This window comes from Argiope bruennichi, chromosome 11, assembly GCF_947563725.1.
Source record: "Argiope bruennichi chromosome 11, qqArgBrue1.1, whole genome shotgun sequence".
Classification (NCBI taxonomy): domain Eukaryota; kingdom Metazoa; phylum Arthropoda; class Arachnida; order Araneae; family Araneidae; genus Argiope; species Argiope bruennichi.
In genome coordinates this window covers 64,675,498-64,697,326 of record NC_079161.1, presented here as the reverse complement: position 1 = coordinate 64,697,326, position 21,829 = coordinate 64,675,498, and positions in this window count along the sequence as shown.

Genomic DNA, 21,829 nt, shown 5'->3' with positions numbered 1-21,829 from the left:
TTCTATTTTAGTAAATCAAAGGGTGTTGATGAGTGAACTTGGTTTTATATTAGATCCGTCTAATATAAGAAGAATTTAAGAAGAATTTGTTCCTTTTCATGAAATTTTTCTGTTTTTATCTTTCTTTCTGGCCAATGAATTGAGACTTATTGCTTACAAATAATTAATGGCTCTTCAGGAAATTTGTCGGATTCTCGGCGCAGATGAAGGTATCATTACAGATTCTTAACATTATTATAATTAATAGATGCTTTAAAAACTTGTCAATTTGAGGAGGTTGATTAGTGAATATGGTTGAATATTCGTTCATATTAATAAAAGTAATAATATATTCTAAATCTGTACTTTTTGATGAAAACTTCCTTGGTGAATCTGTGTTCTCTTCTGAGTCGTAGTTATGCAATCCTACGTGATTTGTAACACACAACCCCACTTCATGCTCTTTTATCTATAACCTACTGGTTATTTAACCACTGTAATGAGCATAAAGTGGGAGGGACATCGAAAGACGCTTCCGTGCTATCCATCGCCGCGACTATAAACCAAATTGTTCGATGTTTTACATTTATTTATTACAATTTGGTAAGCGAATTTTAATTTTCGATAAAATAAAAGACGAGAGCTATGAGTATGATGAAATTCAAATGGGAAATGACATTTTCTTACTAAGCAAACTGTCAACGAGAAAGTGGAAACTTATGCTAGTCTACATAAAAAGACTTACACTTTGTTTGTGATTACAAAATTCAATGGAAAAATTAATAAAATTATTGACAAAAAGAGGCTGATGAGTACAGAATGAATGAAATGAATGAGTACAGAAATTAAAATAAAAACAGAAAATATAAAAAGATACAATTAAAAATACGTGCTACCTACAAACTCGGAAATAGCAGAAAGGAAATATATATGTCTACTACTTTTGGAAAGAGTGTTCTTTAATTCTAAACAGATTTTAATTTTCTTCGAGATGACGAATCATTTTCGGAATTTTAATCCTGTATCCTTGAAAAGATGCTGCACTACGAAACCAAAGTAATTCTATTCCAGACGTTGGCTTAGTCATTTGTCCGGATCCATTCTGTTGCGTAATGGATCGAAGTGGCATCGAGAGTCCCGCAAGGGCAGAATGCATCTAGAATCAGATTGAAACGGTGAAGGTATGAGGGGAATGGCACATGGAATGTAAAGAAAGGAATATTTTTCCTTTCCCGATTACTTGGTTGTAGAAATATTTTGTGGACAATATTGGTTGTAGAACGCCCCGTATCTCCGTCTTTCCAATTCTTTTGTCAATCTTCCATCACTTTCTTGAAGAATGATTTTACGTAGGAATTTAGTATGTTAGAGTGGCATTATTTCATATTTGATTCCGCGGCTTCCTTCGCCAATCTGTCGGCTTCTTCCTTTCCATCATATCCAATTTGGGCTTTTATGAAGGAAACTGATTTGTCTACTTTGGATTAGATTTTTCAGATTACTTTCGTAACTGGATTTCGATTTTGGGGTTAGTTTGCACTTGTACATTGGCTTGGTTGTCAATTAATATTATGATGTATTGTAGAAGGAGGTTAGTGGCATATTTTATTCCCTGTTGAAGGGCTAGAAGGTCAGCATGAAATATTGTATTAAAATTCCGAGTTTTTATTTGATTATCTTTGTGTAATATTGTGACTTGTATATATCAGCCTAATATATCAGCAAATTCACTGAAAAGATTGGATTGGAAGCTCGTAGTCCGAGCAGTTATGGTGGTTGGACATTCAAATCTAGAGGTCCAACGATGCATCAAGGTGCAAGCAGTTGTCTCCGTAGTTACGTCGGGAGTTGGAATTTCCTCTAGCCAACTAATAAATATATCAATGACGGTAATATAAAATTAATTTCCAACAGGAGGAGTTAGAGGACCTATAAAATATTTTGATATTAGTTTTCTTCTTTTCCTTTATGTGATGAAAATATTCACGCTCTTTCCTATAATAATGACCAAGACGATAAGTTGCTTTATTCGATTAAGAGTACGCGAGACAGATTCGACTGTGCTGCGTTAAGCACATGAATGAGCTGGACGCTGATGATGGGAAAAAAACACGACAGATAAATCTTTTAAAAATATTTTTTTTTCAAATAAAAATATAACAAAACTCAAGAATGAAACCTACGTTTAAAAAACAAGACTCCAAATAAAAAATGAAATTATAGAGTTGGGAAAATCAGAATTCATGAAATGATTGACAACACGAGGATATATGTAATAAAATTTTTGCATCACAAATCGTGTGAAATGAAAATATATAATATTCAGATACAATATATTATTGAGAGAAAATATTCAGATTTCGTTTTGCTGCTCTAATTACAGTTTCTTATCATTATTATGTTTGATAGATGTTTTAAAATCTTGCCAATCTGAAGAGTTTGATTAGTGAATGTGTTCAACACCATGTGGTTGAACATGCGCTCATATTAATGAGAGTGATAATATAATCTCTATTTGTACCTTTTCATGAAACTACCTTGCATCAATGCTCTCTCTTTAGCCGTAAATAATCGCACAGCAACTTCTAGTTGGTTGTCAGATGTTTTCTGACTGTGGATCTCGACAAATTCTCTAATATTCTAGTTCGCTGTGGATGTTCGCTCCTGAGGAAAACTTATTTGGCAATGTATGTACCGATCTCATAATCACGAGATAACAAAGAATCTGTTTTAATCCTACAGGCACTTTTAATTTTATAAAAATGATCATCGGTGCCACAGGTTGCCCTACAGATCCTTCTTTTTGTTTTAACTTCTAGCTTCCGTTCTCATATGATTTGAATTAAGATTCCTTTTGTGATTGAATATGCCTCTTGGTTTTTTTTTTAAGAATTCATCAATAGGTTAAGCATGCTGAATACGTAAGGTGAAAACGGGGTATATGAATCTCTCAATTCTACCTGAACACAAACAACATTTTTCCGACAGATTCTTCATAATTACGATGAAACATGTTTCGTTTAATTCCGTTTCAATCATATTGATTCCAAAGAGCAATTTTTATTTATATTACAATATAAAATCTCTGAAGGAATGTAAAAATTTTAATCTGTTGATTGACTCAACAAAAGGTCTCAGCTCCAACGAAATACAAAACTATGGTAATTATGAAGTGACCTTTGCACCCCTTACTAATGTAGGCAAATGAAAAGAAAGAAATGTTTAAACAGGCGCAAAACATTGATATTCCCAGTATCCAATTGGAATAATAACCTGCATATGTTGCACCTGTGTGTAATCTCAAAATGAAAACAAAATGCAAAGTCCTTCGAAGTCATAATTACCTTATTATAATAATTATTTTTCGTTCAAAATACAGTCGTCGTATGTTCTTGAATATATTTAAGAAAATGCCTATTAGTTGAAACAGAATTACAACGGGCAAGCCTTTTTTTCTAATACGAAATTCATTTCTGTATTTGCCGTAACAAGTGTTATTCATTTGTTTCTATGTGTACTTCCTATAGAAATGGTAATAATACTTGTGTAAATGTGTTGTTTATTCATATATCTTGAAAAATATTCTTGTATGGTAAAAAAATGAGTCGAAATAAATATCTTATTTTATGATTAGAATTTTATTCCCAATGTCATGTGTCACAGGTATATAGTTATGTATTGGGTAATAAGACGGCATTATCCAGCAAAATAGATTTTCAATCACGATTCAATTATTTTCATTTTCACACTCCCTCACGTATTTATTGAGAAATCTGAAATGATCTGACGAATTGGAAAAATAAATACATTATAATGCAAAAGTCGTTCACTCCCGTCAGGTTGGTAATTTTGTTTATTTATTTTTAATTTGGATTTTAAAGAGAAAACTGTATTTTTTTTTAATCATAGTCAAAAATAATCCATATGTCTCAATGGTGCAATAGAATTTTTAGAAATCTGTACATTCATGATGATTAATGGTCCTTCTAGTTTAAAAAAAACGTTTTTAATGAAAGGATTATTCTGTTCAAAATGAATTCAACTGTTTCCCTCTTGTGTTGTTCTGACGCATAGTGGGAGGGCGTACTTCTAGAACTAGTCTGACTTGCTTTGCATTAAATATTCGGTTTTCACTGAACTACAAAGAATTGTATGCTGTTATTTTTTCGAATTCCTTGCTTATAATTGCTGATGCATGATCTGCTGATCGTCGTTGTGAAGTCTGCTTTCGCCAATTGAGATGACTAGTTCGCTTTCTGTTGCTCAACTCTTCCAGTTCTTGGTTAATTTCGAACTCTCCATTCCTCTACAAGCTGTGTGTGTTCTGTTCGTGGATGACAATGATCTGACTTTCTATTATGAAACAAATTGACTAATGACTAATTATTTTTTTCGGAAGAACTTCATTATCTCAAAGGCAATTTTTCAGGAAGTTATAATTGACTGGTTATTTTATGCAGTGAAATGGATATATTTTTTTCATGCTCTATCTGGCCTGTAATAGTAGAACGTAATCGCATCTGGAATTTTATGAAATAATATTGCTGTTGTTTTCTTCAAATGAAAATGAAATTTTTTCGGAATTAAATGATGATTATTCATTTAAACAGTTATAATATTATCATTGCTTTTCTAGAACTTCATGAACTATTTATTTTATTTCCTTTTATGTCGAGTTTTGGTGTTTCAGTTTGCACTGCAGTACTGAGGAAATTATGCATCGATCACACCGGAACTCTTTATCCCTAAATCGAAACTACTGAATGCTTTTGAATTAATGCTTAAAAAAATATTTGAACTGTATCAAAATTAATCTTTTCTTCAAATCAGAATTACAAAGAAAACTGTTTTTGCTGTTAGTCTGAACTTTTGAACACTCAACCTGAATTAGAAAATTTTCCCTAAATGAAATCACCTACATCATTGGTGTTATGAAGAACATTTCAACTGCACTAGCTTTATTTTTTTCCTTAAATAAAACTGTAGCTTGCATTTCGTGAGGGGAAAAAAACCCAGGAGAAATAAGATTTGAAAAGATAAAATGCAATTACATAACTATGCAGCTTTATTTTCTCAGACGATAATCTATTATTTTTCATTCCAAAATAGAATTCTGTGAAGGATTCCATTACGTGCTTTTAAGTTCTGTGGAAGAAGGTCGATATTGGGTGTTTTGACCACCTCCTTTTAAGCGATTTGGTTGCTGTGTTTCTATTGGTTCTATATTTTATTCTAAAACATTTTTTAAACAAATTTAGATTGTATTCTTCATCTTAATGCTAATCAAAAATTCTCTATATTTTCTCTAATGCATCATACTTGATGTAACTTCATTCTGGAATATTTTTTTCTTTAATGATGGTTATTTTGTCTGCCAATGTTTTGCTCCGGAAATAATGATAAAATAGTAAAGCAGTGTTGAAGTGCTTTTGAGGGTCCAAGATTAAAAGCACCTATATTGTGGTGCATGTAATAAAATTGCGATGATGATGTAGGTTTATGAAAAAAGAAAAATCAGTGGACTCGTTGAATGTTGAAAATCAGGGGCATAATTATGGTAAATATTTGCTGCATTTTTGTTGATATCGTCTGGGAAAGATGCTGATGAAATTATAATTAATTTTACACTTTATGACAATAATTTTGAATCTTTTGTTGAAAATTGGGCCACAGTTCTTAAAGAATTAAAGAACTGAAAGCACTGACACATCATCGAATAACTAATTAAATGCCTTACAAATATTACTACGATGTCCATATTTAGGTTCATGCCATCTAGGGGAATTGGCACCCTGGATGTGATATATTTCTTTGAATTTCTCCATATTTGACCCTACAAAGGAGAATAAGCAGACTAATATTTTGTCTCTGAGCGTTCACCAAGATCTTCATATCTTAACCCACTTACTCCCTCCAATCACCACATATGGCTCGTGCTTGTTTTTGCACTTTGGTATAAAACATATTCTAATACCCTTACCCTACTTACACCTTTACCTTTACAAACAGAAGAAAATTTGAAAAATCTCCTGTTACTTCTGGTGTTAGTGAATGTTAAATAGAGGTTTTATATCATAGTCGTTGAACAATTTTACTTTTGCCTTTAATCTTCTCTGTTAATCATTTTTCAAATTTGTATTTTTTTAAGTTTTAAATTCCTTCTGCGTGATTCAAAATATTATGTTCTAAGAGATGTGTTATTTGTTTGCATTTAATCTTCTCTGTTAATAACTGTTCAAATTTGTATTTTTTTTTTGGGGGGGGGGGCGTTATTATATTTTTAGCCGTATTCAACAATATGAAAGAAACTTTCTTCAAAACGTTCTGTATGGTCCATATCTTTGATATTTGTCAGCTGTTTGCTGCTATCGTTTGATTAAATTCTTCCTCTCTAAATGAAAATCATATCAGATATGAAATATGTCTCATCATTGGCTATTCTTGGATATCTTTGACATTCTGATGAATTTAACCACTGATCTACAATGTCATGTAAATTTTAACCATTAATATTCAATGGCATTATGTAAATTTTTACCATTAATCTTCAATAACATATGTAAATTTTAACCATTTATCTTCAGTGACATTAAGTAAATTTTAACCATTAATCTTCAATGACAATCTGAAGAATTTACCATTGATCTTCAAAAATGTAGAAATAATTTGTCATTCAGTATAGATAATAGACTTGAAGTAAATTTTTACTTTCTACGGCAGCTCCTACAATACCCTCACTGTTAGCAGTAATAATTTGATCGGGGATTTTGGCACAAGTTTTTGCTTACCATTACCTGAAATCATTTGATCAGTAGCATCTCTAGCATTGTAGGTGGGAGATTTTGAAAGAATGATTGACGAGATTGTTTTGAGATCCTCTCAAATATATCATATGATTATAATAAATACGTAAGTAACCCATACTCTTTTAGACCGTTGTTTTAAATGAGGATTTATCATGATAATCTGAATTTTTTTTTCTCGCGATACCCTTGCAGAGCAACTTCCTCCGCCTCCAGCAAGTTGGAATTTCTGGCATCTAGTGTCATTGTTTTGCCAAGGAAAAATCCAGAGGCTTGTTTGAACATCTACAATAATGTAAATAAAGCTAGAAACGGCACTGCGAAAATGTTAACTAAAAGGTAAAAGAGAATTATTTGCTCTTTAGATTAAGTTCTTCATGCTCGATTAGAGAGTAAATATTACCTCTAAATGGACAAAAAAGATGGCAGCGTCTGCAAACTGAATTTGAATTAGGTTGCATAATTAGACCAGAAGTCGATGTATCTTTTCTATGTAATATCGCAGAAAGATTTGAAAGGGCTCTTTCCGCTGTAAGCGTTTGGCAGCAGAGCTAATCATTAAGTTGCAGGCTCGGGAAATGCGGGGATTTAGCCTTCACTTGAAAGAATTATGTGTATTTTAAATAAACACTGAAATCGTTTGTGGCGATTTTTTCAGAATTTTCTGACAGGTCTCTTTGGTTTATTTATTATTATTTTTTCTGCCTTGAGAATTCCCTACTGCGGTATGTCTGAATCTTTTTCTCAGGATTAGAAATTGTTTGAACATATGTACTAATAATATATTCTGAATCTGTTCATTTTCATGAAACTTTTTTCGTAGTAGTCCGATTATTCGCAGGAATTTCCTATTTCATGACGCAAATGGAGGTTGTAATTAAATATTGGCTGAAGTAAGGAATGGAATGCAGAGATGAATCGATCATGTTTCGACGAATATATATATTTTAATGAACAACGACCTGATACAGAAGCTTGTAAATCTAAAAATGATCTTGTGATATAAAGTCTTCAAATTTTATCTTGACGCCTTTAATTGTAAAAAAGTGTGCATACTTTGTATAAAAATAAGTTTTGATATGATCTCGACGTTTCTCTTTAACATATCTGGGGGAAGTGTCGGGCCATACTTGTTAAATTTGCCTTAAATTCTATATTTGACCAAGCTATGCCAAGTATACGATTGTAACGGATACAGCTAATGAAAAAAAACCCTGATATACGTATTTAAAAATATACCTACTTTTGTCAAAATGGAAATATCACAAAAAACAAAATCCTATAGTAAAACAATAAGATGTAAAATATAAAATGAAATTAAAGAATGAAGAATATCAACTTTAATGAAACATTTGTAGACCTATGGAAAAATATACAAAAACATTTCTAAAGGAATTCAAGTAGAATTAAAATATATAATGTTGATATATAGTATAATACGCTGGGAAAAATATTCAAATTTCGTTTTTGCAGTTCTAATACAATTTCTGAATATTGTCTTTAATATAAATGATAGATATTTTGAAAATTTGTCTGCTTGATGGGTTTGAAAAGTGAATTTAGTTGAAAAGTTGTTCATTTTATGTGAAATTAATATATTCTGAAACTGTTTCTTTTCAGGAAACACTCCATTGTATATTTTATTTATGGATATTTTACGTCAATTTTTATAAAAGCAACTGGTGACTATCGTTACACCTGGTCATGAAGAGTTACTTTTGTCAAAATGAAAATATCGCAAAAAACAAAATCTTATAGTAAGAAGTCAAGATTATGAACTTTAATCAAACATTTGAAGACGTGTGGAAATATATACTAAAATATTTGCATCTGAATTTAAGTAGAATGAAAATATATAATATTCATACAGAGTATAATATAAAGCTCATAACATTCTTATCATATAAGGGAAAAATATTGCCTGAAGGATATAATAAATGTCGATATATATATATATTGCTCATATAAGATGTAATATGAAAAAAAATATTCAGATTTCCTTTTTACAGTTCTGATTAGAGTTTCTGAGTTTCGTCTCTATTAACAGTGATAGATATTTCATAAATTTTCACCATGAGGGGTTTCAAAAGTGAATTTAGTTGAAATGTTGTTCATATTATGTGATAATAATATATTCTGAAACTGTTTCTTTTCATAAAACTTTCTTGCACTCTCATGAATTGACTGGTGAATATGGTTACACCTGTTCATGAAGATAATAACGAGCATTTGTTCGCTTTTTTAAAGCTATACTAGAATATGAAGGGTTTAGCAACAGCATATTCTGTTTGAATGAAGACTTGTAATCAGTTTACAAATCGGTGCGTTTTCCCTTCATAATTTTGCTGCGAAACTTCACAAAAATGAATGTTTGATGGCAGCAGTAGTCTCATTAAAATAGAGTCTCAAGAAGTGTCAATATTAGAGACATTTTTGGTCGTACATTCACAATTATACAATTTCTTTATTTTTATATTATAATCTTCATTTCTTGAAAATTCTCAAATGTGAGAGTTCTGCCTTTTCTCTTATGTTTAGAGATTGCAGAGGCCATTAAATTAAGCCTCACTTCCAGGAAAATATTAATAATTCTTAAAGAACTGCGCAGATGATGATGCATTTAAAAACTTATTGTTGTTCGCAATGAATATGGAGAAGAATTGGTTACATCAAACCGAATATATATTTTTTAAATCACAATTCTTCTGATTTGGAAGCAAGTGAATATAAAATAAGCCCACGTGATATTAAGGAACATTTTTTCAAAGAGCCTTGGACCATTTTTATTTTTGTCCTCTATATAAGTAAACCTTGCTATAATGCCTTTCATTAAAACAAGTTTTAATATGAACTCTGTTTTTCTTTTTACTCGTTCATTCGTATGGATTGGGCCATATGTGTCTTTTAAACCTACTGCTCCTGAATCTTATAGCAATGTTTTACATATTTAGAAATTAATTGCGTTTTGTTTCCCACCTTTATTTAGGCTTGATTCTCAGGAAAGAATCCTAAATAAGTTCTATTCACCCTTTTTTTTTCATTTTCTTTTTAAAATTTTAGAGAAATACTTTAACAACATTGTATCCTTACTTTGATGCGCATTAACCTGGAGCTTATTCTTAAACGTACCATGAAAAAAAAATGATATGTAATTAATCCCAAAATTTATTTTTTCAGTCATTTAGCGCAAGACAAAATTGGTGTCATTTACGGCTATTTTTTTTCCAAATTGTCTTTATTATCTCTTCCCTTATGTTTGTGAAAACAGCTGGCCTGCAGGACTTATATTTATTTTCATCAAATTTAAAACATGAAGAAAAGAGATGCTGAAGACCTTATGCCATTTTTGGGCACTAGGTGGTCAAACTAAAATGGTTCACAAATGTATCGCCGAAATCTATTTTGGCACTATGATGAGTATGTATTAATAAGTACAGTTTTTTGTGTATCAAAATTGAAGCAATAATTAAGATTTATGCTCTGAACAATTTATTAAAATTTCTGTTTCACGACGGATTTCGAATCATCAATATAGTTATATTTACTACCCTCGCAAATTAAAATATAAAATAAGTGTGTTAATTATATACATAAAATGGAGAGACTAAAACAGATGTAACTGTCAGAAGCAGTTAAATTTCTTATATTCAAGTGCAAGTATCTCTTTAAAATTATCTTATTCCATCTTTAGTCTGGAAGTTTATATACATATATATGCAATTAATTACATTTATGCAAAAAAACTTCGTACCTTTTTTAATTTAATGTATCGAAAATATCCTATAAAAATACACTAGTTGAATAACAATTCTTTGTGCTATCAACTTGCCTCATCATATCTATTCATAGGGTAAATACCTTAAGTTAAAAGTTCATTAACCGGTTCCATGATACCATGATTCAAGAATCTCTGTAGATATTTCTTTCCTTCTCTTTGAAATCTATTTTCCACAGAAATGTCTGCTCCATCTGAGGTTTTACAGGACTTATATCATCTGTTCCCAATTCCATTGAATAAATTGGAAGTGCCTATGTATAAGTGCATTTATAGTTGAGGTCATGAAGCTTTGTCCTGCTGTCCATTCCACTTTGATACATGGATCTAATTTCCATTCAGAATATCATTCGTCCAGTAACTAGGGAGGGGGAATGGGCACTTTCACTGATTTTCATGCTCTTATGTGAGTCGTCAGAAAATTACTTTTGATGGATGCACTAGGACCAAATACCAAAAACTCCATCAGTTTTAATAATCTTCAAACGACAGTCTTGTTAATGAGATGTCTCACGCACCGCGAACTGTCCTCATTATCTTAATTCTTTCGTTTCTTCCGTATAATAAAGTAAAACTTGTATACAACTGCTGACTTTCGATTCTAGATATACAAGAGCCAATTTTTGGAAACTTTAATGCATTGGAAATCCAGCATCATAGTTAAAGAATTTCCAAAAACTCCAAAAGCAAAAGCAGAAGTGATGTGAAATGTGTAGCGAAATAATATCAACAAAGAGTAAAATGTAAAATTATCATTGAAAGAAAGAAAATCTTGTAACTAGGCAGCTGATTATCAATGTGTGCTGCGTACCAGCATGTGCCTTTCTTTGTTTCCTGAAAAAAAAAATACATATATAATAAAAAAATGCACTTGAACGTTTTAAAAACATAAGTTGCCGAAAAATAATAAGGATTAAATAATTTATTATTATTATCCAAATGAATTACATATCTCCAGAATTCTTTGTCTAAATCTGAAAATTTCTTTTTAAATTAAAATTAATTTAATGATCATTTAAAAAATTAATCCAAAATGTGGTATAAAATAAAATGAAAGCTTAGAGAAACACCGCTTCTTTTCACAATGTCGATGCACACGTGTAGTAGACATTTCAGTGAGCCAGTGATCTTGAGAAACAGGGCAACATCCTTACCGTTTCTCGCAAGTTTGTTAAATAACAACCTGATCGCTTAAAAATAAAGGGCTATCTCCAAATTACAGTTAAAGTCAAAACTGTCGGAATTGGATGTCATTCCTTGAATGTTACAATAATGAAACTGAATATTGAAAATGTAGGATAGTGTGGAAAATCAGAAAACAGTTGGTATTGATTTAGATTGTTGTCATACAGTCTTAGAGGAACCGAATTCAACCGTTTGAAGATTCATTATAGTGACAAGAAATTGTGTGTCTTGTAAAACCAGAATATTTACAATTCTTAATGAAGTCGCACAATTCGATCATTTTCATTCAAGTATCTCTATTTTTTTATTTTTTTTTTTATCTAAATGAATGTTGCCTTTCATCTGATTTTGCATTGCCTCCTGTGAATATTATCAGTTTCTCGGCGCAGATAAAAGTGTAATCACAGTTTCTTAACATTATTATAATTAATAGGTCGTTTAAAAACTTGTCAATCTGAGGAAGTTGATTAGTGAATGTGTTTGAATATACGTTCATATTAATAGAAGTAATAATATATTCTAAATCTGTACTGTTTTCATGAAACTTCCTTGGTGAATCTGCGTTCTCTTGTGTGTCGTAGTTATGCAATCCTACGTAATTTGTAACACAGAGCCTTGCTTCATGCTATTGCACTTATAGCCTACTGGTTATTTAACCAGTATAATGAGCATAAAGTGGGAGAGACATCGAAAGACGCTCCTGTGCTATCTATCGCTGAGACTATCACACAAATAGTTCGATGTTTGACATTTTTTGATTACAATTTGGTAAGCGTTATTTAATATTGGATTTAAAAAATCTAGAACATTGAGCTGGTTGAAATTCAAATGGGAAACTATCAAAGAGAAACTGAAAACTTATGCTAGTCTACTTAAACAGACTTAGCCTTTGTTTGTGATTACAAAATTGAGGGAACAAATATCTCTTCAGGGGCTCACCTACTATAGGTGAGTACGGGTGTCCCAATCCCGAGGTACCCAGGGATCTATACTCCCTTTCAGTTCGCTGTCCTCTACACCTTCTGCTATTTGCTTGATCCCTCCTTCCCTCGCTTGCCATCGAGGGAGCTCTGCATGAGAAGCTGTCGCCGCTCTGTTTGCTTCTTGCTTCTCATGGACAGCCAAAACCCCACGTGTTTGCCGTGCGTGGCGACCCATTTGAAAGACGGGTGGTGTACTGTGGTCCCCTGTGCATCAATCAGCTGGTTGCTAACCACCTAAGTGGTTAGTTTGCTAGGGATCAAGCGAAGGGGTTACTCCTTGGGCTTGGCGTTAAGGGTGGTCACTGTCCCCGGGGGTAACTCCCAGCGTATAGGTACCGATTAGCACTAGGGTGGATGCCGAGGCTGGGAATAACCAGAGCCGGTAATTGCCTTCCCTTGTTGGGCTCCGTGGTGGGCGGTGCCGTCGGACCCGAATCTTTTATCACATCGTATGGGCTCCTACAAACGTGGTCCCTTCAGTGGGCGTCGCATTGTACCAATTACTTCAAATTATGACAATCATTTTGATAGTTTTTTTATAGTTAAGCGTCTATCAGAAAAAAACGAAACTTTTGAAACGGTATCGCCATTCTTAGTGCAGAAGGCCATCACCGCAACTGTTGGTGAAGTAACATCAATTAAAAAGATGCGATCTGGTGACTTGTTAGTAGAGTTTAATTCTCGAAAGCAAGCCCAGAATATACAAAAATTGAAAGCACTTGCAACGATCCCAATCAGTGTCAGCCCCCATGCATCATTAAACACCTCTAAAGGAGTTATCACCTGCGGAGAAATTCTGAATCTCTCTATTAACTATATTACAGATGAATTAAAATCACAAGGAGTTGTGCATGTCCGCCGAATTACCATCAGACGTGATGGAGAAATTATTGACACTAAACACCATATCCTAACCTTTAAATCTCCAAAACTATACTCTGTTTCACCCTAACATGGCAGTAGTGTATATTCTAGGCATGCCGAATCGCAGTCGTTGTCAGGGGAACAGGGTTATTTTAAAGTACAAAGTTACTAGAAATGCAGATCGCTGGCGAAACGTTATCTCGCAAATGTTTTGCCAAATAGTAAATATTTATTTACTTTATCATATTATCACTTTATCGGAGAATTAGTTGTTTCCTTATTTTCATTATTTTTTCAATATTATTGCCACATTATTTTAATAAATCTTTAAAGTTATATCCTTTCGTTTCACCGTTTCTCAAAAGAAAACAATATATCTTTCAATATTCTGTAAAGCGTAGTTCGGCTAAGGTTTTTCGAAAAGATATCTGTATCATCGTTCACATCTTTTAAAACTTTATCTAATGTTGAGATCTCATTTCTGCGAAAAAAAATGCATGGATTTTTCGTCAAATACAGAATAATGTAAAATCATCATATTTTACAAGATCTGAATGTTTATCTACTGAGCCTGGTCGCTTCTTTCCAGGGTACTTAAAGGATGCCTTTATTTCTTTTTTCAAAAGGAAAACTGTTCATTGCGAAACATCTGTAAGATGCGAAACTTTATCGACGATTTTATTGATAGAATCTTAAGGGTTTTCTCGGAGTCGAGAATAAACATTTAATATGTTTCTGCGTGCTACATTTTTGTTGGTTTCACTCGTCTTGAAGGTGTGCACAGCGTAGTCGATGATAACACTTTCCCTTTTTCAAACATTTTAGAAGTTAATAGAAATGACGAATCGAATAAATAATCACCAAACAAAACTGATAACTACTAATGCGATTAATAGTATCAAAAATATCAGCTGCTAAAAAAGTACGAAAGATGATAATGGTTGCGAACTGAATGAAGTTGAGTTGGCGGAGACGTAAAAGAAAAGCGCGCCAAATATTTGACCTTGAAGACCGGTTCTAGCCAGTGTGGAATTCATTATGTCAATCTTTTAGTTTTATTCGTTCGCTTTATTTACAAAATACTTAGCATATAAGCACTTCTAACTTGAAAATAATTTTAAATACATATTGATAGAAAAAGGATTTCTGTAATTTATGATATTATTTGATAAATTTCTGCGCATTTTAACTATTTTAAAGTCGGAATTAATGGGGAACTCTTTCCCAACGCGGAGCGTCACATTTTCTACCTTTCACAATACTGCCAAGTTAGGGTGAAACAGAGTATACCCGAACATATCTATGCAGGCTACATCAAATTACCAGTAAGACCGTACATCCCTAACCCCCTCAGATGCTTCAACTGCCAGCGTTTTGGCCATTCAAAGGCAAACTGCCGCGGGACACTCACTTCTGCCCGATGCGCAGAAAAAGGTCATGATAGCCAGCAGTGCTGCGCAACAGAAAAGTGCGTGAACTGCGGTGGCGATCACATGTCGTTTTCTCGATCCTGCTCACGTTGGCAACTTGAAAAACAGATAATAAGTCTAAAAATCACGGAAAGTTTATCTTACCCTGAAGCTAGGCGTAGGGTTATAGCTCAAAATCCTACTCCTGACAAAACATATGCTTCTGTTGTACAAAGGTCATTTTGTGCAAACTGCTCTTGCACAAACTGTGTTAAAAACACCACTAAAACCAAGCAGCCAAGTAAAGCCTCTTATTCAGATACCGAAAATTCGATCAGTAGTACCCCTGAAACTCCACCAGTTTTAAAAAAGAAATCAAAGAAAAAAGCTCAAAAATCGCTGACACTGAAGCTTACAAAACGCGGCCATTCATTACAAGATGTTACTACAAAATTAAAAAAATCAACATTAAAAAATTCCGTCGCTTTCGGGCTTGCGACGCAAGGTAATGTCCATAAGGACTTAACGTCCATATTTGGCATGCCAAATAGCCCTGATATTAAGTTACACCCTTCTGGTGATGAGGATGATTTGGAGATGAGTTGCGAATATGAAGCAACTCGAACAAATGCTTCTAAAGCTTCTTCAAAACCGCTTTCTTAATGGGTTAATGGGTACCTTCCTTTCTTGGAACTGTCGCGGCCTTCGGTCCAAATTGCATGACATTAAGTCCATTTTCAATATTTTTCATCCTGTGTGTTTCGGTGTTCAAGAAACTTTCTTGACACCCAACATTCCAATCAAATTTCGCGGATTCCAATCAAATTTCGCGGATGTGTTCGGAAAGATTCAGACACTGGATCTCATGTTTCTGGTGGTGTCTGTATCTTCACATCAAACCTTTATCCGAGCACACCTCTCAGTTTGCATACTTCTCTTCAGGCTGTGGCTTTACAGGTACATGTACGATCTTTGGTCACAGTCTGCTGTATTTATCTTCCGCCTCACAGTGTTATTCGTCAGCAAGACCTGGGCTATCTAGTAGACCAACTTCCGTCACCCTTCATTTTATTTGGCGACTTCAATGGACATAGTATTTTGTGGGGCTCGGATAGTACAAACTCTCGAGGGCAGCAGATTGAAATGTTTATTGCTAATAACTGCCTCTGCCTGCTCAATAATGACGAGAAAACATACTTCCATGCGCCCACACGTAGTTTCCATTGTCTTGACCTGGCGATGTGCTCTCCTGAACTGCTACCGTTGTTAAATTTGACAGTTGGGGATGATCTGCACAATAGCGATCACTTTCCACGAATAATCTCCCACGCTGATAGCGGCGGAGCGACTATTTGTCCTCCACGTTTTCTATTCCAGCGGGCAGACAGGAATACATTTTCCCAAGTAGCAGCTATCAGTGAGGCTATGGTCAGTAATGAAGACGTTTCACAAGCAGTACAAAATGTCATTGATACGATAATGAACGCCGCTAACGCCACCATTCCGAAAACCACCCCACGGCTAAGAAAATTTCGTAGACCGTGGTGGAATGAAGCCTGTAGCGATAGTCATAAGAAACAGAAAAAACTTTGGAATCTTTTTAGAAGGTACCCTACGACTGAGAATTTGATCGCTTTTAAAAAAGCCAAAGCACTTGCCCGTCGCATTCGGCTTCGTAGCCAAAAGGAATCATGGATAAAATTTGTTTCATCCATCACATCATCCACTTCCAGTAAACTTTTATGGAGAAAAGTAAAAGCCGCCAATGGGATCTATCAAGAAACTTCTATTCCGGTTTTAAAAACCGGAAATATGATGTATTCGTACCCATTAGACGTTGCTAACCTTCTCGGCCAAGCTTTTGCACAAGTTTCCGCAACTGATTCTTACAGCCCTCAGTTTTTGGAAATTAAGGAACAATTGCCTCTGCGCTTCAAAGTCCGAAGAACCATTCCATATAACTGTGAATTCAGAATGTATGAACTAAACATGGCTTTGTCTAGGGTCCATGATACCAGCCCTGGACCAGATGGAATCACGTATAACATGCTTCGCCATTTGAATACCATTTCCCTTTCCAATCTGTTAATGCTTTTTAACAGAATATGGACTGAGCAGAAATACCCTTCACAATGGCGAGAAGCTATTGTGATTCCTGTCTTAAAACCTGGCAAAGAACTATCTGTCCCTATGAACTACAGACCGATTGCTTTAACGAGTTGCCTTTGTAAGACATTCGAGCGCATGGTCAACGCTCGTCTAATATTCGAATTAGAAAAACAAGGTTGCATCTCCCCGTTGCAGAGTGGTTTCCGTAGAGATCGTTCTGCTTTTGACAACCTCATATTACTTGAAACTGAAATTCGCAACGCATTTGTCAGGAGGAACCACCTTGTTTCTATATTTTTCGACATAGAGAAAGCGTATGATCGTGCTTGGCGATATGGTATACTTTCCACGCTATTTAATTTAGGTTTTAGGGGTAACTTGCCCATATTTTTAGAAAACTTTTTAACACAACGTACTTTTTGTGTTCGAGTTGGTAACTTTTATTCTAATAATTTTGTCCAAGCTGAGGGAGTTCCGCAAGGAGGTGTCCTCAGTGTTACACTTTTTATTGTGCATCTAAGCCAAATTTTAAATCAGTTGCTTTCATCTGTTCAGGGAACACTTTATGTTGATGATCTGCAGATCTCATGCCAAGGCAGTAACATGACACTAATAGAGCGACAACTGCAAAACGCAGTAAATAAATTGGTAGCTTGGTGTGATAATAATGGCCACACTATTTCCCCAGAGAAGAGTAATTGCATTCATTTCTGTCGGAAAAGAAACATTCACCAGGATCCTTCTATTCAAATTAAAAATATTCCATTTCCTGTGGTGAATGAAGTACAGTTTTTGGGAGTGATTCTCGATCGGAAACTCACCTTCCTTCCGCATATATTATATTTGCGGAAGAAGTGTGAGAAATCATTAAATATTTTGAAGGTTCTCTCAAAAACATCTTGGGGGGCCGATCGAACCTCCCTTCTCCGTATTTATCAGGCAGTAATTCTCTCCCGGATAGATTATGGGTGTGTGTTGTATGGTTCCGCCCGCTCATCTGTTTTGCGGCGACTGGATACCGTACATCATTCTGCTTTGCGCATTTGCTCTGGTGCGTTTCGTACGTCTCCAGTTGAAAGCCTATATGTTATATGTCACCAACTACCACTTTGCTTAAGACGAAAGAAAGTGTCTGCCTTATTTTATTTCCGTACTAAATCTGTTCTAAAACATCCATTAAGCGATATTTCCTTGCCAGTCGGTCTTCGTCGACTTTATAATGCCCGCCCCTCTCACATTCATCCATTTTGTGAGAGAGCCAGATTGCTCCTGCATGACTCGGATCTTAATACTGTTCACGTTAAGGCTGTTGACTTTTTTAGTTTCCCTCCTTGGGATATCCCACAAAATCCCACTTGAATCCTTTCACAGGATTCGACAAATCATTAACTGCTCCTTTTGTTTTCCAACAGCTCTTTTTATACCATCGCTATAGGTATTCTTCTTTTGTGCCAATTTTTACGGATGGCTTGAAATCAGATGGTCGTGTTGGTTGTGGTATCGTTCTTGCATCTGAAACACTGAACCATCGTCTTCACAATTGCTGTTCGGTTTTTACTGCTGAGTTGGTGGCAATTTTCTGTGCTCTTCAGAAAATTTCAACTTCTGCTCAGCGTAAATTTATAATTTACACCGATAGCATGAGTGCTCTGGATACACTATCGCATTACCACAATCGGATGCATCCGATTGCCATCAAAATTTTATTCACCTTGCGACTTTTAAAAAATGATGGGTTAAATATTATTTTCTGTTGGGTACCGAGTCATGTCGGCATCGTGGGGAATGAGAAGGCGGACTTGGCCGCAAAATCTGCAACGACCTTTTTAAGCATGGAAATTCCCTTCTGCGACATTAAAAGGTCCATCTATCACTACATCTGTTCTAACTGGCAAATATCATGGGATCTGCAGATCCAAAATAAATTATATTTTATAAAAACGGACGTTGTTTCTTGGCCTGTTAATCCTATACGTGAGATGGATGTTAAATTGACTCGTCTCCGTATAGGGCATACGCGCTTCACTCACAAACATCTCATATTCGGGGAAAATGCGCCTATGTGCAACAGCTGCCAAGTTAATTTTACTGTTCACCATATCTTAATTGAATGTCCTGCTTTTAATTCTTATCGTGCTCGTTTTTTTAACTCGTCTTCAACATTACAAGACTTGATGGGTGAAAAAAAACACCCAAATATTTTTAAATTCTTACGAGCTATTGGCTTTTTTACTTGCATATAATTTTTTTCTATTATTCCATTTGTGTTAAAGATTTTTTGTGTTCTTGTTCGTTCTTCTTTGTCTCAAATTTTCATGAAGCATGTTTTTTAAATGTTCAGATCCCAAGATCACTTTTTACATTATACAATTTTATCTTTGCACACTTATTTAAAACACTCGTTTCTTCGATCAACATATCTTTTATAATTTTACCATTTGATTGGCGCAGTATGGCCAAATGTAGCTTTTGCGCCAATAAACCACACAAACCAGGGAAAAAGTATAAATAAAATTATTGACAAAAAAAGGGCTGTTAAAAATGAGTATAGAAATTAAAATGAAAACAGAAAAAATAAAAGGATACAATTATAAATAAGTGCTACCTTCAAATACGAAAATAATAGAAAAGAAATATATATGTGTATATAACTACTTTTGGAAAGAGTGTTCTTTAATTCTGAACAGATTTTGATTTTCTACGAGATGACGAATCATTCTCAGAATTTTAATCCTGGAACTTTCGAAAGCGGCGACACTACGAAGCGAAACTGGTTCTAGTTTAGGCTTGGTCATGTGGAAAGATAAAGTCCGTTTACATTCTGTTGCGTTGTGGATCGGAGTGATATCAAAATTTCGGCAAGGGCAGAATACATTTGGAATCAGATTGAAACGGCGAAGATATGAGAGGAATGGCATATGGAATGTATAGAATGGAATATCTTCCCTTTTCCGGTAACTTGGTTTTAGAAATATTTTGAAGGAATACTGTTTTTAGAACGCCCCGTATGTCCATCTACCAAATTCTTTTGCCAATCTTCCATAATTTTCTGCTTGTGAATGTGATTATCGGTAATATTTAAAATCCTGTCATTGTGGTAAAAAAGAAAAAGAAATTTTAGTGCACAAAAGTAAGCAAAATCTTTTCTTCTAAAAAAATGTAAAATTATAGCAGATTATAATAGCCAGATTTGGTGCATCTCATTCTGAAGACAAAAAAGATTCGGTGATTTCCACATCTGCAAAAATGCAGCAAGAAATTCAACCACGTGTCAGAATAACTATTCCTATATCTGGTGAAATAAAAGTTACTTCGAACGCGAGAATAAAATTAAAGAAGCTTTAAACGAAAAGTAGACTTAGCTAATGACACATTTTTAAATTTTATAAGGAAAAGAAAATCAACATATTCTAATTATCTATATATCGAAATGCCTCATCTACAGAATAATCTTTTGAAAATAATATCTTGAATTGAAAGTCCATAATATTTTTGAAGAAAAAAAATTGTAAAAATATCTCTCTACTTTGAAAAAGAAAAGTTTATAAGAAAAAATGAATCATTCTCCTAAGAGAGTTACTTTCTAAAAGAAAGAATACTCATTACAATTATTGAAGGTTATTGTCTAATATTGTAAACCAAAGTGTGTTGAGTAGTGAACTTTGTTTTATATTGGATTATTTTAATATAAGAATACTTTAGATAGAATCTGTTCCTTTTCATGAAACTCGGTTCTCCTCAACTCTTTCTTCGTACACCTAAGGATGTAAGAATCACTAGCAGATATTATAAGAAAACTTTAATCCGAAAATAATCTTAGGTGCAGAATCTTAGGTACTGTCCTAGTCTTACAGAACATGGACAACGCCACACCCATGCATCTTTATAGTTTTAACAGAATATTTTTTCTGAAACCTAGTAGAATGTGCATTGGCTACAACATCCATTACAAAAGAAGACTTTTTAGTCTATGAGTATAGTAGTATTGTAGCATAATTACGCAATTAAATACAGATATAGCTTTCTCACGTGTTTCGTTCCTATTTTTACTGAAAGAAAAAGTCCTCTAGAAGTGCATTGGCCTAGGTGTCTGCGGTGGCTTCAGTTGCATCCAAAGCCCAATGGTAAACAAATAAAAAATAATAGTTCAGGGTTTTTGGTATTATTTATTTCCTTATACAAACTCATAAAAATTCATCTTCTTTCTTAATTAGTTTGAAGAAAGAAGTTCTTCGACGAAGTATTATATTTTTAATTCTTGCCATTTTTTAAAGGAATTATTCTATAAATTCAGGCCAAAAAATAAAATAAAAAGAAATATAATTATATTTATAGCGCTAACCTATTAGGAAAGAAATGTTAAAGCAGGCGCAAAATATTAAGATTCCTAGTATCCAGTTGGAACAATAACCTGCATATGCATACAGTTGTGTGTGATCTCAAAATGAAAACTAAATACAAAGGCCTTCGAAGTCGCCTTATTATAATAATTATTTTTCGCTCAAAGCACTTGTTGCCAAATGTTCTTGAATATATTTAAAAAATTCCTATTAAATGAAATAGAGTTACAATGTGGACCTTTTTTTCTAATACCAAATTCATTTTCATATTTGTCGTAACAAGTATTATTCATTTGGTTCTATGTGTGGTTCCTATATTAATTGTAATAGTGCATGTGTAAATGTGTTCTCTATTCATGTATCTTAAAAATGTTCGTATATG